This window comes from Cyprinus carpio, chromosome A5 (assembly GCF_018340385.1).
Source record: "Cyprinus carpio isolate SPL01 chromosome A5, ASM1834038v1, whole genome shotgun sequence".
Taxonomy (NCBI): Eukaryota; Metazoa; Chordata; class Actinopteri; order Cypriniformes; family Cyprinidae; genus Cyprinus; species Cyprinus carpio.
Window position 1 is genome coordinate 1,551,617 of NC_056576.1, and position 17,171 is coordinate 1,568,787.

The following is a 17,171-nucleotide window of genomic DNA, read 5'->3' on the forward strand; positions in this document are numbered from 1 at the left end:
ACTTTTTAATTTTTTTTTTGTTTTAAAGCATATATATATTCAGTATTGTCTGAACCACTGGCATGAGGACTGCCTGTTTTCCAAATGGTGGAAGACAAGATGTGTTTATGAAACCTGTTTTTGAATTTACATTTGGTGTTGTTGGTGATTCAAAAGTTACACACTTTGTCTTGCACGTTAATTTTTAATAGCAAATACACTGCTAAATGCACAATCCTTTTGAGAGAAACAACTATTGAGCATTGTAAATTGCATTATTGAACATTCTGCTTGGCCTAAAGGGGCAGACCATACCAGTGTGACTTATCATTCTCCCTTATTCTATGGAAAGGAAAGCTTTGACAACATGACCACAGGGGCTACAACAAGGCACAGCTATTTGGAATGGTGCGCACCACTTTGTTCTGCAGCCTGCGGCAGTGGAAGAAGAATGTTTGACTGATTTGCAAGGCTTGTTTCAGGGAACAAGTGCACATGCCATGTTCACATTCCAACTTCGTTGTTGTGGCTGGAAGAGAGGTGTAGGGATAGATAGTTATGTAGGAAGGAGAAGACAGAGGAGGATGGTTATTATAACTGCATTTGACCTGTACTTTAAAGCTTTTAACATAGTCCACAGTAGGACAGTCATCTGGCTGGGAGGCTAGTATCTCTAAATTGCATTTCTTATAATTGTCCCTTGAATATTGCAGTGATTCTACTTTTGAAATGCATAGCTTTTTTCCTTCTCTCATAAGATAGCTGGCTCATGTTGGGCAACTTTGTGACTGTACTCTAATTTCACCCACCTGGTTCTCATTCCTGATTTTAATTGCAGAGTGTCCTGATTTTTATGTCTCTGTATTGATTTTGAAACTGCATAAAATATTCCAATATATATTCAGGTTGTGCCTCAAATGGTGTTTTTTGAAAGGATTTTTTTTTTGTGCTCCATCATGTGTGCTCATGTTTAAACTGTTTTCTTTCTACTGTTACTGTAGCTAAACTGGTGCTAGAAATGCCAGTTATTGGTTCAATTCCCAGGGAACATGTGCTTGTGAAATATGCTTGAAATGAGTTATATTTTAACCCAGAATATTCCTGATATTTGTACCTGCATGTAATTTTATTTTAGTGCCAGTAAAACAAACAATGACATGGGAAATCTAGTGTTTGCATGTAGCGCTAAGGCAAACTTTGATATAAGAATGATAAGTCATTGCACATGTTTCTCCATTACTTTAACTCATCACAATAATTTAAAATCTTTTTTTTAAGTTATGTGAGATTCAACTAATGAAAAAAAGAGAAATTTGAATGAGATTTCAAAATTAGATTTTGAAATGCCTTGTACAGTCAGTTTGATTATACTTAAAAGTTTAAGGCAGCAACTGAACTTAAGTTTTCAAAGTTGAATTAAGTGGATTTTTTTTTTATCATTTACTTATTTTTACTTTAGCTTTATTTCAATTAATGAAAACGATTTTTAAAAGTTTAATTTCAGTAGCTACACTGATAGCCCAGAAAACACTGAGACACCTGGAATTAACAAAATGTCGAAACCCACACTTGCCCATACTCTTGTAATGCCTTTTAATTATTAATTTATTGCAAGGATCACAAACACACTAGCAAGTTGTGATGTCAGGTTTGTAATGTTTGGAGTGCTGTAGCATGTTTTTTCATTTAAGAGAACATACAGACATTTTTTTTTTTTTATTAAAGTTGCATTTTAATGTAAGTCTCTTTATATTTGCAGTGCAGCAGTTTGTGTCTGCAAGTACATATGACAGGAATACAGATATCATCTGCAGGAGTGACAAGTCTCAAAGTCATCAGAGGAGCCAGAGGGCGTTCTGTGCTGAGAGCTTTCATGTTGAGGATGTTCCTGTGTGGAAATGAGGCCACACACATAGTTTTTCTCTTGTTTTCTTATCTACCACATAACGTTTGAAGCTGTGGGGGAAATGATAGCATAAAAATACAACATTTTACATTGAATTAACATGCTCACTAGAGAACAGAAGGACTCTCTCAGTGAGATGAGGAAGTATGTGGAGCGAGGAAGCGAGTCTTTCTCTGTCTCTCTCTCTCACCCTTATCTTTCACTTTCACTAATAAGAGATGGCCAATTAAAGCCTTTTAGAGCCACGGTCTGATCAATACCCTCCCAGGATCTTCCTAAAGAGAGCAAACGAAAGAGAGGGTTATATTTATGATCCCATTCCTTCTCAGTCCCCGGAGAGAGAGCAGCTATTGAAAGATTCGTATTGACTTTCCATGCAGGGCTTTCATCTTGTTTTATTGCGTTGTGGCACAGTGTAGTTTGGCTGTGGGTGATAAGGGGGTGGAGGGGAATGGATAGGGTGTTGGGCTGAGAGAGAGGAGTCTGGGATCTCTGGGGCTTCGCTGCTGCAGGGAGCTCCATTATGAAGAGAAGGAGACGGCCACAAGAGAGGGGTAATTTGAACAACGCTGCGTAGCCTCCAAACAGCAGGCTAGCAAGGACCCACTCCTGTGATCCAAGGTGCTTGTTTGTGGTTGTGTAACATAGGAAGGGTTGAATACAAGGTGTAATGGGTTAGAAAATGTCTATCTGTGTTTTATGTGAGAGCAAAGATTAAGAAACATACTCTGCAAAAATGTAGATCAATAATATTTGGAGAAAGCTATCGGTTGTTCTCATTCATCTTACACTTGGCACTTGTTTCACTCATTTTGGCTCATTTTCAGTTATATTAGCTGGCAGATAATGAGATATTTTTTTGCTTTATGCACTACAGTTTAAAAGTTTGGAATCTTTTTTTCTCTTCTTCTTCTTCTTCTTAATGCCTTTGAAAGAAATCTTATATATTCATCAAGACTGCATTTACTCAATCAAAAATATAATAAAAACTGAAATACTGTGAAATAGTATTACAATTTAAAATGTAATTTATTCTTGTGATGGCAAAGTTGCATTTTCAAGATTTTTTTTTTTTAATTTCTAATATATATATATATTTTTTTTTAATTACAGTAAAAAAAAATCAGCAGCTAAATTTCAATGCTTAATCTGAACAACCATCAATGGAGAAATAAGCTATTTGCCCACAAAATGGAATAATTATAGCATCGACCAGCAGGGGCTAACTGAACAATGTTAACCAGCCAAACCTTGCAAGATGTTTTAGATAAGTAAACTGAATGGGTTCTTTATTAATATTAAATAAATATATTTATTTTGATTTGTATTTTGTCCAAAACAAATAAAACATAGTAAAGATATGATTTTTTTTTGTTTTGTTTTTTGTCCATGTTTTGAAAGCCAAAGGACTCCAGTGTTGTTAGGATCCAAGTGTTAATGTCTTCTTTTGTGTTCCACAGAAGAAAGTACATTATTGAAAAGAAGGTAAGTAAATGATGATGGGTGAGCTATCCCTTTAACCAGAATATGGACTTTAAATAGAAAATGATGTACTTGTAAACATGACCAATGTAAGCAAAAGAGAAATGCCCTTTGGCCTAATTAACCCTGATTTGAAAAGTAAAAAAAATAAATAAAAAAGCATACACAAACACCATACAAACACACACATACAGTACACATATATGTGTGTGTGTGTGTGTGTGTGTGTGTGTGTGTGTGTGTGTGTGTGTGTGTTCAGGTGTTCAGTTAAATACGGAAGGAGAAAAAGGGAAAATCACAATGCGTCATTTTGGATTGCACTCAGAGAAGGTTAAAGAATGATTAGACGGACAGAAGTCCTGGAGCAGTTGTCTGAGGAGTGCAGAAGTCCCTGGTGTGAAATGTGCACTTGCTAATCAATATTCCTGTCAGGCTGCATTAATCTCCATAGAGAATGTCACCTTAATGCCAGAGATACACAGTGATTTCTGCTGCTGGGACGCCTGTTAAAAGTATGGATCAGAGCCAGTGTTTAACTGATGCTTCGCCTGCATTGCCAATCTCAGGGCAGTTCTGAGCCAGCATTTCACTATTCTTGCTATGTTTAAGAATGGAAATTTAAGTTTAAAGTTTTTCCTTTTGTATCTTCCCATAAAAAACGTAAATGATTCAGATTGCCTTATGTGTCAACAATTTCTGTATTTATTTGTCCTCTGTAATTTTTAGATAAACAATTTTTTTTTGAGAGTCTTTTGAGCAAGAGCAACCTCTGAGTAACCATTTCAGAGGGTTGAATGAATAGTTCACCCAAAAATTTTAATTTGCTGAAAATGTACTCCCTTCCAAGATGTAGATAAGTTTGTTTCTTCAGACTATGTTTGACTGGAGTCGTGTATTATTTGTGTATTATTGTGATGTTTTTATCAGCTGTTTTATCTGATGGCACAGATAGTGATTCAATGCTAAATTTCTCCACATATATGTTCACAAGAAGAAACCCATTTCCAGTGTTTGCATCCACTGCCAACATCAGCTGTTTGGCTTAGCTTGTTGACAAGTTCAGAAGAGCTACAGTATCAGAAATGATCAGGCCAACAAGGCTTTCAGTTTTATAAGGTGCAAACTATCATGTTAATCAATCCATTCTGTATTACTAAAGGAATAATTTACACAGAAATGAAAATTTGCTGGAAATTTACTCACCCTCAGGCCATATTAGATGTAGATAGTTTGTTTCTTCATCAGAACAGATGAGGAGAAATTTAGCATCACATCACTTGTGGATTCTCTGCAGTGAATGGGTGCCATCAGGATCCCTAATAACGCTTCCTCCAGTGAAAAAGTCAACCCCCGTTGTCCTCTCACATAAAAACACACTTGTTTAGAACAGTTTTGGGCTGGTTTAACCTGTAAACAATGCTTGATCGATGCATATTTCTCTCCTGATTCAGAGGAGACAACTTGAAGCGTATTTTAGCCAGAATCAGAATCAGAATCAGAATCAGAAAGAGCTTTATTGCCAAGTATGCTTACGCATACAAGGAATTTGTTTTAGTGACATAAGCTTCCAGTACACAGAGACAACAACACACAAAAAAAAAACAAATTGCAAATAAATAAATTGTATGAACAGTTGTGCTATAGATGATAATGGATTAGAATAGAGTAAGATGCAGAGATGTACTAGGATGGAGGCGTAACAAATAAATATAAAAATATTGCACATATTTTGCATAAGTGGGGAACAATTAACTGTTCATGAGGTAGATTGCCTGGGGGAAGAAACTGTTCTTGTGCCTGACTGTCCTGGTATTTGCGGCTCTGAAGCGCCGGCCAGATGGCAAAAGTTCAAAAAGGGGGTAACTTGGATGAGAGAGACCCAGAGTGATTTTCTGAGCCCTTTTCCTCACTCTGGATGTATACAGTTCTTGAAGGGTGGGCAGGGGAGCACCAATAATCATTTCAGCAGTCCGAACCGTTCTCTGTAGTCTACTGATGTCTGATTTTGTAGCTGAACCAAACCAGACAGTTATTGAAGTGCACAGTACAGACTCAATGACGGCTGAGTAGAACTGTTTCAGCAGCTCCTGTGGGAGGTTAAACATCCTCAGCTGGCCAAGGAAGTACAACCTTTGTTGGGCCTTTTTCACAATGGAGTCAATGTTTGTGTCCCACTTCAGGTCCTGAGAGATGGTGGTTCCCAGGAATCTGAATGACTCTACTGCAGCCACAGTGCTGTTCATGATGGTGAGTGGGGGGAGTGCAGGGGGGTTTCTCATGAAGTCCACAATCATCTCCACTGTTTTGAGAGTGTTCAGCTCCAGGTTGTTAAGACTGCACCAGACAGCCAACTGCTCAACCTCTGGATGAGACAGATGACTGTAGTATCATCTGCAAACTTCAGGAGCTTGACAGAGGGGTCACAGAGAAGCAGTGGTTTGAAGTTACTTACATGTTACTTAAATGTAGCTTTCCGCTTTACAACATATTAATTGATGGACTGGAGTCAGGTGAATTACTTGTGAATTATTGTGATGCTTTTATCAGCTATTTGAACTCTCATTCTGATGGCACCCATTCACTGCAGATGATCGATTGGTGAGCAAGTGATCTAATGCAAAATATCTCTACCAAATCTACCAGAGGTGTGAAGATTCATTGAAAACCTTGAGTAAATGTACAGATACCTTATAGTGAAAAATTACTCCATTATAAGTTACAAGTCACTAATTTCAAAACAACTTGAGTAAAAGCCTTAGAGTATCTGATTTTAACAGTACTTAAGTATTTTACTTATATATTACTCAGTAACACTACAGAGTATCCAAAAAGATACTTGAGTACAGTAATTAATTGCATTTGCTCAAATACTTTACATTTCTGAAATCTACATCATGGATTGCCTGAGAAAATGCATGTTGATCTTAGCTGTCAAGTTCAGTTGCTGAGATCTGGATTTGAACTTGGGTCCCCTTTCACACTAAATTAAAGTTGTACCACTAGACTACCATTTTACATAACCAACTTTTAAAAACAGTTTTCCCTTTTTTCCATGGTCATGTCTTATTTTTCATGACTGTGACTGGTTCCCCTTAAAAAAAGCGGTGCATGATGCCCTTCAGAATAAGCACTTAATGCATCCACTCCATCATGTTTCTCTCTGCACAACTACTATTTCAACAGATACCTGAAGTGACCAGGGCATAGTGACAATCGTCAAAATGTAAACTCTATATGCTGATAAGCTGACTGACCTTTCCTAATGGTTAAAATCTTGTTATATGTTTTATATGGACTCTTTTACAGGAAAAAAAAACATTGTAGAAATTATTGGAAACCTCTCCCCGCAGAGGAACATTTGGTAATGGATTTGGTTTTTAAAAGGTTTTGTAGCCTTTCTATGGAAATGGAACATGTTTTTCTTGGTGCTTGATGTTCAACCCTTGATGTCATAACACACAGAAAGCAGCGTCCATCTCATTTTAGGCAAGCAATTTTCTTTTACTCTGTAGTTTCCAGGAGACCTCTTCAAATACGATGTAAGCAGTGTAATCACAGTTTATGACTCTGAGTCAGTGTTATTTTAGGGCAGACCATTTTGTCAATATTGTGGTTAACATTGTGCTTTTTTTCTAATTTGTATTTACTTAATCTATTTTCTCAGATATTCGTTCCAACTAATGTCTTTATATCTTTTAGAGCAGACTGTGTGGATTACAAGACTTAAACATCAAACTACAGGGCGCATCTTTGATTAATCTGTGCTTCGTCTACACGGTTCTTATAAACTAGTTAGAGGCTTCCCTTTTATTTGGGCAGAGTGAGCTGATCCGTGGCTAATATGCGGCAATCCAGTTGCATGTATCATTGCAAGCCAAGGGAAAGATGTTTGCTGGGGACTAATTTGAGTATAACACTGACAGCATGGCGAGAAAGATCAAGAGTTTTGGAATAAACTTAACCATATCATTAGGCAAAAAATTTCATCAGAAGTTACACTTGGACTTTAAAAAATAATGTTAGAAGTAGAAGTATCTACTGCTAATCCACAAAATTTCACCTCTACTTTGCCCAGTTTTTCAATCCAGGAAAGTTTCACAGATGTAAAGTTTCACAGACACTGTACTCTTACTTAATATTCAGTTGCAACCATATGTAATCATTTATATGGAGAAAAAAAAATCAAGCATTCATTTTAGTGTCTTTGCTAGTGATTGCATATACTGGCAGTTTCTGACAGGTCTTCACTCCTCTATAATTGTTATTTTGATGTTTGAGATTAAATATTCATTTTAATCTCTGCTTGGAAACATTGGAAAAGATGACTTAAATAAGAAAAAAAAAGGATTACGAATTGCTGTAGCATAGAAGTTCAGGTATGTTTTAATGGAATAATCCTTAAGATCTTATCAAATTAGGTTACTTGCCATTCATTTGAATTCACTTTAAATTATCATACCATGAACTTGTTTCATCTTTCTGAATAATTCTGTTTTATTTCTTCTTAAATTGTATTGAGTTTACTCAACTGTCTATCAGCAAATTGCACTTTTTTTTCTAGTATTACAGAACTAATTACAGATGCCTTCAAAATTCATACCACTGCACTTATGATTGTGCCACTTATGCCAAAGACAATGTGCTGATGTGTTTATTTCTTCTTACCATGAAAAATTTCATCCTGCTTCGTTGGTTCAGCGGTGCCAGGAGATCGGACATCAATTTCAGCCCGTCTTATGATATATAGTAGAGAAATGTTTACTTCTGGATGGCTGGGACCTCTATGCCATGAATGTTGCGTGCTGTATGGTATCTCTTCTCCACTGCATCTGGACTTTCACCTGCTGTTGTTTGTATTAAAGGGTGAGTGTGTCATTTCGGCTCATCTTTCACTTTCCTCGCAATCTTGTTACTTAAAGCAAAGGGGGTCAAAGTTTCATACTGAATTATCATGAGCTGACCACTGCCAAAGACTGAGAGTTTGGTTGTATTACGTTAGATCTCAAGGGTGCTCTCTGTTTATTCCATTTGTCATTTTCTATAGATGAGACAGATGAAAGATGTACAGACGATTTGTTCAAGCACTGTGAAAAATGAGAGTGTGTCTCAAGCCTTCACATTCTTCTTTATGATTTTCTATATTATAAAAAAAAAAGTGAAAGTGATGTGACGTGACTTGTAACCATACTAGGGACACCATATTTTTTTTCTGAAACCAAACAAACAGCCAAAAGTGAATTTTTTTGCCAAATTCTTTGATGATTGGAAAGTTCAAAAGAATAGCATTTATTTGAAATAAATCTTTCGTAACATTATAAATGTCTTTGCCTTCACTTTCAATCAATTTAATGCATCCTTGAAGAATAAAAATATTAAATTCTTAAATTATTTTTAAAAAATCTTACTCGAGCCAATATATATATATATATATGCAAGTGCTTTAAAATTTTGTAGAAAGACTACTTAAGTAGAAAGGCTATAATAGTATTTTCTTGTAAAACCTACTCTAATAATCAGTTTTATTTACAACTTTGATGCAAAAACATCCCAGGTTTCATATGTAACCATGGTTCCCCAAAGGGAATGAGAGGCTGCGTCAGAAAACGCTATGGGAACACCATCAGCATGACCGGCTCTGAATAACATGTGTAATCAGTCCAATGAAAGGGCGAGACGTCATAGGCGGGTGATGTAGTGACTAGGAAGCTATAAAAGAACATGAGGTGGAACGGGCGTCAGCTTCTAGTAATGAAGCAAGCTCTGGCAGGGATGCCAGAAGTATGGCCATAAGAGACGCAGCATCTCGTTCCCTTCGGGGAACCATGGTTACATACGTAACCTGGGACGTACCCCTTCAGGAACTGAGCTGCGTCAGAAAAACGCTATGGGACTGAGAATGCCCACGCTGCCAGACTTGCAAATCCCTGCCTAGTGTGTATCCAAGGAGCACAGCTAAGGAGAGAGAACAGAAGAGCCCGGAGTGGCTTGCAGATCTAGACAATAATATCTGACAAATATGAGGGACGTGGACCATCCTGCTGCATTGCAGATGTCCTGCATAGACACACCTGCCAAGAAGGCCTTGGATGCCGCCATACTTCGTGTCGAGTGAACCTTGACCCCCACTGGTGAGGGGAGATCAGAGAACTCATAAGCAATAGTAATTGCATCCACTATACACCGACTGAGAGTCTGTTTTGTAGCTGGAAGACCTATCTTAGGGGGACCATAGCACACAAGCAGTTAGTCCGCCTTTCTCCACAGGGAAGCTCTGTGGACATATGCATCCAGTGCTCACACTGGACACATAAAGTTAAGCTTCTCCTGGTCTGGTTCCCTGAAGGGGAGGAGGACTGAAGGCCTGTAGCATGATAGGCTGTGGTGTAAACACAGGGGACCTTAGGAGTATACCCTGCACAAGGGTAGAGAAATACTTTTGCCATACCAGGTGCAAAGTCTAAGTAGGAAGGGGCCACTGAGAGGGCCTGAAGATCCCCAACTCTCTTTAGAGAAGTATAGCTAGAAGAAAGGCAGTCTTAATTGTGAGATAGCAATCAGCAACTTCTTCAATAGGCTCGAAAGGAGTCTTACAAAGAGCTTCTAGCACCACAGTCAGGTCCCACTTGGGGACACGAGATCTTACTAGGGGCCTCAGCCTAAGCACACCACGGAGGAAACGTGAAACTAGGGGGTGTCTGCCCACTGACTGGTCACCGAGAGGGGCGTGGTAGGCCGCAATGGCCGCCACGTAGACCTTCAGGGTGGAGTGGGTCAACCCTGCAGAGAAACGTGCCTGCAGGAACTCCAGCACTGTACCAACTGTGCAGTTAACTGGGTCGAGTTGGCAATCTCCGCACCAAGAAGTGAAAATTTTCCACTTCAAGGCATACAGTTCCTCGTGAAGGAGCTCTGGATTGGAGGATGGTCTCAACAACCTCGGTTGAGAGACCGGAAGCTACGTGATGCGCCCCCTCAGGTCTCACACCCATAACTTCCACAGCTTTGGGCGGGGGTGGAATATTTGTGCCCTCTGCCTGTGAGAGGAGATCCCTCCTGACAAGAATCTCCCATGGAGCGCCGTTGAGGAGAGAAATCAGGGAACCATACTCGGCACGGCCAGAATGGGGCTACTAATAGAAGATGGACCCCGTCCCGGCGTATCCTCGTCAGAACTCCTGGGAGCTGAGCAATCGGGGGAAAAGCGTACAGATGAAGCCTCGGCCAAGTCTGCACCATTGCATCCAGCCCCAATGGAGCCGGATGAGTCAGAGAGAACCAAAGGGGGCAGTGCGATGTCATCTGAGTCACACACAGATCCACCTGAGCCTGACCAAATATTCTCCATATCTGCTTCCCCATTTTTGGGTGAAGCCTCCATTCCCCAGGCCTCGGCCCCTGCCTCGACAGGATGTCTGCTCCCATATTCACATGTCCAGGAATTACTGCTCTGAAAGGAGTTTGCCCTGGGACCACACAAGGATCTGGTACACTAGTTTGTACAAATGGCGTGAGGTCAGACCCCCTTGGTGGTAGATATAAGAGACCACCGCTTTGTTTTCGGTGCGCACCAACACATGGCGATGTCTTAGGTCTGGGAGAAAATGATTCACTGCTCGAAATACGCCTAGCATCTTACATGATGCTAGCTGTATGAGCTAATCCAACATGAGATGGCGACCCACTCCACAGACCGCGGGCAAGGTGGCCACTCATGACTACACCCCAACTGGTGAGGGACGCATCCATCGCTAGTGTCACAGTGACAATGAGCTCCCAGCACAAGGCCCTGAGACAAGAACCAAGGCTTCCTCCACATGTCCAAGGCACGTAACACGTAGACCTTGATTATGCGAAGTGGGTTTCCCCTTGTGGAGAACCCCTTGGTCTTGAGCCACCACTGTAGGGGTCTCATGTACAGCAGGCCAAGAGGTATCACATTGGACGCAGCTGCCATTAACCCCAATAGTTTCTGAAACTGCTTGACAGTGAGTGACGGCCTTCTTTGACTCTCGCAACTGTAGTGAGGATCGACTCGATCTGAGCAGGGGACAATCGTGCTTGCATCGTGGTCGAATCCCACACCACGCCCAGATAAGTGGTCCTCTGTAATGGAGAAAGCACACTTTTCTTGGCGTTTAATCTTAACCTCAACTTTCTCATATGGGCGAGAACGACATTGGGTTCGGGGTGAGAGTGCTAGGCCAAAAGGAAGAACTCGATACTGGTAAGCTCCACCCCTGGAAAGCAAACCTTAGGAACTTCCTGTGAGTGGAAAGGATGGAAACATGAAAGTAAGCATCTTTTAGATCTATCGTCTACCTATGCTTTGTCTTAGTCTCAGCCTTCTTTGACTTGTTGTGATTGTGCAACTTGACAGACAATAGTAAAAAAGACGCACAGACACGAATGGTTTGACTGACAAACATCTGCTGAATGACAGAAAAGCTGACGCTTGTTCCACCTCACGTGCTTTTATAGCTTCCTGGTCGCTATGTCCCACCAATGACGTCTCACCCTTTCATTGGACTGATTACACATGTTATTCAGAGCCGGTCACGCTGATGGTGTTCCCATAGCGTTTTCTGACGCAGCCTGAGTTCCTGAAGGGGAATCACTAATTTCTGGTATAACCACATTTCGTAACAATTTCTTTGAGTGCTTAATTACATTTATGCAAAAGCACAAGAGGAAACATGTTAATTTCTTACATCATCTTATGTCTATCTCATGTCACTTGTAGGGTACTGAGTTCAGTTTAGCTGCAATGAGCTGCTTCAACAGCTCAGTTCAGAACGAGAGAGCGGAAGAAAGAGAGAGTCTCCAAGGTGATTATAATAGTTAAAGGTTTAATTTGAGTGTTGGAGCCCCAGGGCAGAAACTCTGAATAGAGCGGGGTGTGGACTCAGACACAGAACCCGAGCCGATTTAATTACAGAGAACAAGCTCCACTCACACACGGTGGAAAAGGGCACTCACAAAATGGTGCCCTCTCAAGTGGAGCATACTGAGACATGATGGTCTCTCAGAAGTGTTGTGGGAGAAGGAACCTTGAGTGAGTCTTTGAGAGCTAGCTGTTCTTAATCATCCCATTCACTCTGCAGGGTTGAAATCAAGAAGGGTGGTATAGGACAATATTTGGTCAACTATTTTAAAAACTGGAATCTGGGAGTGCCAAAAAATAAAAATATTGAGAAAAAGGCCTTTAAAGTTGATCAAATGAAGTTCTTAGCATTACTAATCAAAAATAAAATTTTGATATATTTACAGTAGGAAATTTACAAAATATCTTCACGGATCATGATCTTTAACTAATGTCCTAATGATTTTTGGCATAAAAGAAAAAATCTATAATTTTGACCCATACAATGTATTTTTGGCTATTGCTACAAATATACCCCTTCAACTTAAAACTGGTTTTGTGGTCCAGGTCATAAAAATCAGTGTGTAGATACAAAGCTTTATCTTTGTACTTATTTTATACATTGTTTACAAAACATTATTCAAATACAAACATTATGTGGTTGGAAAAGAGCTGGGTCAGTGACGGTGCAAGTGCAGATTTGACACCATTTACAGTGTGCATTTTCTTTTTTCTTTGGTTTTTGGGGGCTAGTTAAATAACATGTAACTCACCTGTAAGCAAACTCACCACTTGTGTCTTGTGCCATCATTTTCTCTCACTCACACACTCTCAGTCTCTTTTTTACACACTGTCATGTGGTCACATTTTCTCTCTCTCTCTCTCTGTGCCTTTACCTGCGGGCTTTCAGTCCAGCAGGAGTAACTTAATCTTGTCGGGTGCGTCTGGGTCAAGTGTCTAATCTGGTCTCAGATGAAAAGCAAAACTGAAATCGGTGGCGCAAGCACACACGTCCAGCCAGCTGGGGGAATTGGTTCCTTTTGCATTTTCAAGCGTGTCATTTATATTTCATTGTAGGCGAAGGACAAGGCATTGAATTGATGGGTAGAGGATGTTGGGGAAAGGGTTGATCGCCCGACGGGCTTGGCTCAGTGTAATCAGGGTCAAACATACAATGTAGAACATGGTCAAGAACATCACTGCTCATTACACTGACATGAGCAGAGCTGTATCCACGTAGGATTGCTGTAGCGGTTTACAGTGTTTTGCTGTAGCAGTTTACAGTGTTTTGCTGTAGCGGTTTAGTAACTAGAAAAAAGTTTCTCTTTTGGCTCCTGATCCCAGAGTGATTTGAGCTGGCTGATTGAGATAAAGAGGAGAGAGGAAGAGCGATGACATCGTCCATCGCCAATGGCTGATAGACATCATGATGTTGAGTGATGTCACCCCCAACTCATGGAAAAAATAACTGAATTTACTACAGTTAAGTGCAACAGTAATATGTATCATGTTTATTTAAAAAAAAAAAAAAATATGCATTTCTGTCAAAATTTTAATAGTTGTTTATGAATTACTTTATGTATTATAAACATGAAGCACTTCTTTGTCGTCATCGTCTTGTCTGATGCACTCAACCAAGCGTTTTAACCACAACCTCGCCCCTCCCCCCTCCCAACCATTCGAATTTCCATAGGCGGGAATTATTTAAATTATATTCTAATGGGCCCGCATTGTGACATCACAAAACCCAGAAAACAATCAATGCTGCAGTCCAATTGAGCTGTTTGTTGTAGTTCTTGAAAAGGGATTTTTTTTAAATAAAATATCTCCCTTCTGATTTTTTTTATGCATGTTATTGATTTTATTGTGAATGATGTAACATACTGTCAAGGACTTTTTTCCAAGAAATAATGGAGATTTTGATGAATTGACTGTAAGATACACATGTAGTCAACTTGCTCTGTAAATAAGCACAGAGTCATTGCAATGAGACAGCAGTGGAAGTGGAGGGTTGTGGGAAGAAAAGGGCAAAGAGAGTAAAATTCAAAGAAAAGATTAATTTCTGAAGACCCATTTAGATTAAGAAAATGGACAGAGCGAGGAGCGTTTGGCCTGATGTCTTTGTAAACAGGATGTTGACAGTTCAATCTGAGTTTTATTAGAGTGCACAGATCAAGATAAAGACTCTGTTTGCTCTATTAATACCGTAAGTTCACTTTCAATCTCCTTTACACGTTCACTCCACTTTTTTGCTCATTTGTATTTGTTGCGATATGAACGAGTGGCAACCTGCAGTAATATACTGTAGCTGTTCAGCTATTAAGAGGGTTTTGAGAAGCGAGTAATATCAGAGTCAAACTCATCACCTGATGTGATTCTGCAAATGAGACACTGTATAGTCTATCCCACAATCCTCCTCGCTGCACAATGAGAGAGAACAGTGTCACGTTAATGAGAAAGAGAGAGAGTGTGTTCTTCTACCAGTCTGGTTAATGAAAGCAGATCAGACTTTCTGTCCACCAGTGCTGTCTGGATAACACCAAAAAGGCAGAAAATATTTGAATCCTACATCGCTCAGTGGAAGATTCACAAGTGGAGAACACACACACGCAGCTGTACACAGTTTGTCAGGAAGAGCTGTAATGTTTGCATTACAGCACTTGCTCACCAATGGATCCTCTGCAGTGAATGGGTGCCGTCAGAATGAGAGTCCAGACAGCTGATAAAAAACATCGCAATAACCCACAAGTAATCCAACTGACTTCAGTCCATCATTTAACATCGGCTGAAGTGAATATCTGTGTTTTTAAGAAAACAAATTAGGGGTTGTGTCAATGCTTTCTCCAGTGAAAAAGTTGTCTGAATCAGGAGAGAAATATGTACAGATCACCATGCGGAAATCCAGTCCAAATAAGTTCTAAACAAATATGTCTGTGTATTTTGACATAAGAGGACAACAAAGGTTGGGCTTTTTCACTATATTTCAAGTTTTTGAACTACCATTTATATTTTTTTTATACTTTAAATAGATCAAAATTTACAGTAAATTTAATGATACACAGGATTTTCTATTTTACTGATAATAAGAATTGTTTCTTGGACACCAAAATCAGCATGATTTCTGAAGGACACTGAAGACTTGAGTAATGGCCGCTAAAAATTCAGCTTTTCTGCCACAGGAATAAATTACATGATAAAATATATTCAAATGTAGGACTGGAATTGAGAATGACTGCTTTAAAAAGATCTGATATGTGATTTTCCCTCCTATGAGAAGAGACAAGAATCATGTGTAAATCGGTGCTAATTTGGTATTATGTACTTTTATAGTTTTTATTAATAATTTGAATTTGTTTGCTTTTTTTCATTTTAACTTTCATTTAATTTTTAGTATTTTTTATGTACTTGTAATTTTTATTAATTTTTGTTCTTTTTAAATATTACTATTTAGGTTTAATTTTTTTTTTTTTTTTGTTTGTATTAGTTTCAGTTCCGTTTTAGTTTTTTTTAATTTCCAATTAGTAACTTTAGGGCTTCAACGTTTCTAATTTTCACTTTAGAAATCATTAAAATTTAAACAGAAATATTTATAATTTTCACTTATTAAATATTTTTCATTTAAATAATTTGTTTTAGTTACCGATAATAACCCTTGTGAATAAAGCACAGAGATTTAAATTTAAATGCCACCATCTGCTCTTTCAGTCCTTTTCAAAACTTTTCTCGTAAGTAACCTAAACCAGGATACTGGGGGGTCTTTCCTTTCCGTAATATTCTACATGGGGCACCTAGGGACATATTTCCTGGTCATGGTGATTGGGCATGGACTTCCACTGGGGGTTCTGTATGCAAAAAAATAAAAATAAATAAAAAAAAAAAAAATCTGTGAGTAAGCAGAAATGCTGTTAAGTGCAGGAGGCCTGAGTGAGAGCGCTCCGGGCATGTGCACACCGTCATCTCTCTGCAACGAGGAGTAAACAAAGTGTTTTTGACTGCTGCCCAGGAGGAATAGACTCTGTCTGCGACACATCCGCCTCTCTCACCTTCTTTCTTCTTTGTTTCATTCCCTTTTCCCTTTCTCATGGTCTCAAAGGAATCATCATCATCCATTTTTCCAGTTTTTCCAAATAATGTAAAAATGGCGGACAATTAAAGGAATCTGTGAATGTGAACACAGGAAACTGCAACCAACAGATTAACTGTGACCTACACTTTTTAATTGCTGTGGTCTATACGGAGGCAAATTTGCATTTGTGTGTGTCTGTGTATGTGTAGCAAAATACCAAGCGGCATCCAGCCCTCTCCCTCGGAGAGTGTTTCTGAGAGTGTAAATTCTGAATGGAGACAGCTGAAAGCACTGAGCGCACCCATGTTGAAGGTACAGAAACTAAAACAAAATTCTCTCATTTTAGATTGCTCTCTTATTCTAAGCTACAGTGGCCCCAAAAAAAGATTGGCACCCTTAAGCCAGACTTAAGAACATATGAATGGTTGATATATATACTGTTCAAAATATATTTGGATACTTTCTGGTTGTCAAACATTTAAACATGTTGAGTGTTAATTTGTGTAACATCTTGAAATCAGTCAGTTTAAATTAACTGTTTAAATTATTAATAAATATTAAATTCATCAATTAGTATATTATTCATTAATTACTAATAACATAACTAGCATTTGGCCTCTTAAACATTTTTACATAAACCCTTCTATTGTAGACACAAAACCAAAAGATTTTTTGCTTCTAAACTAACAGTTGCACTTTTTATATTTCATTTTATATCACTGATGTCACAGACCTTATAAACAGCACTAATTACTAAGACTAATTAAAGTTCTTAAACTCCATTGATATTTGTGATATCCTCTCTTATCTGGATTACCGTAATGGAAGTGGAAATTAACGTGAGCATGAAACCTCGCCTGGTTTCCTCAAAGTACACA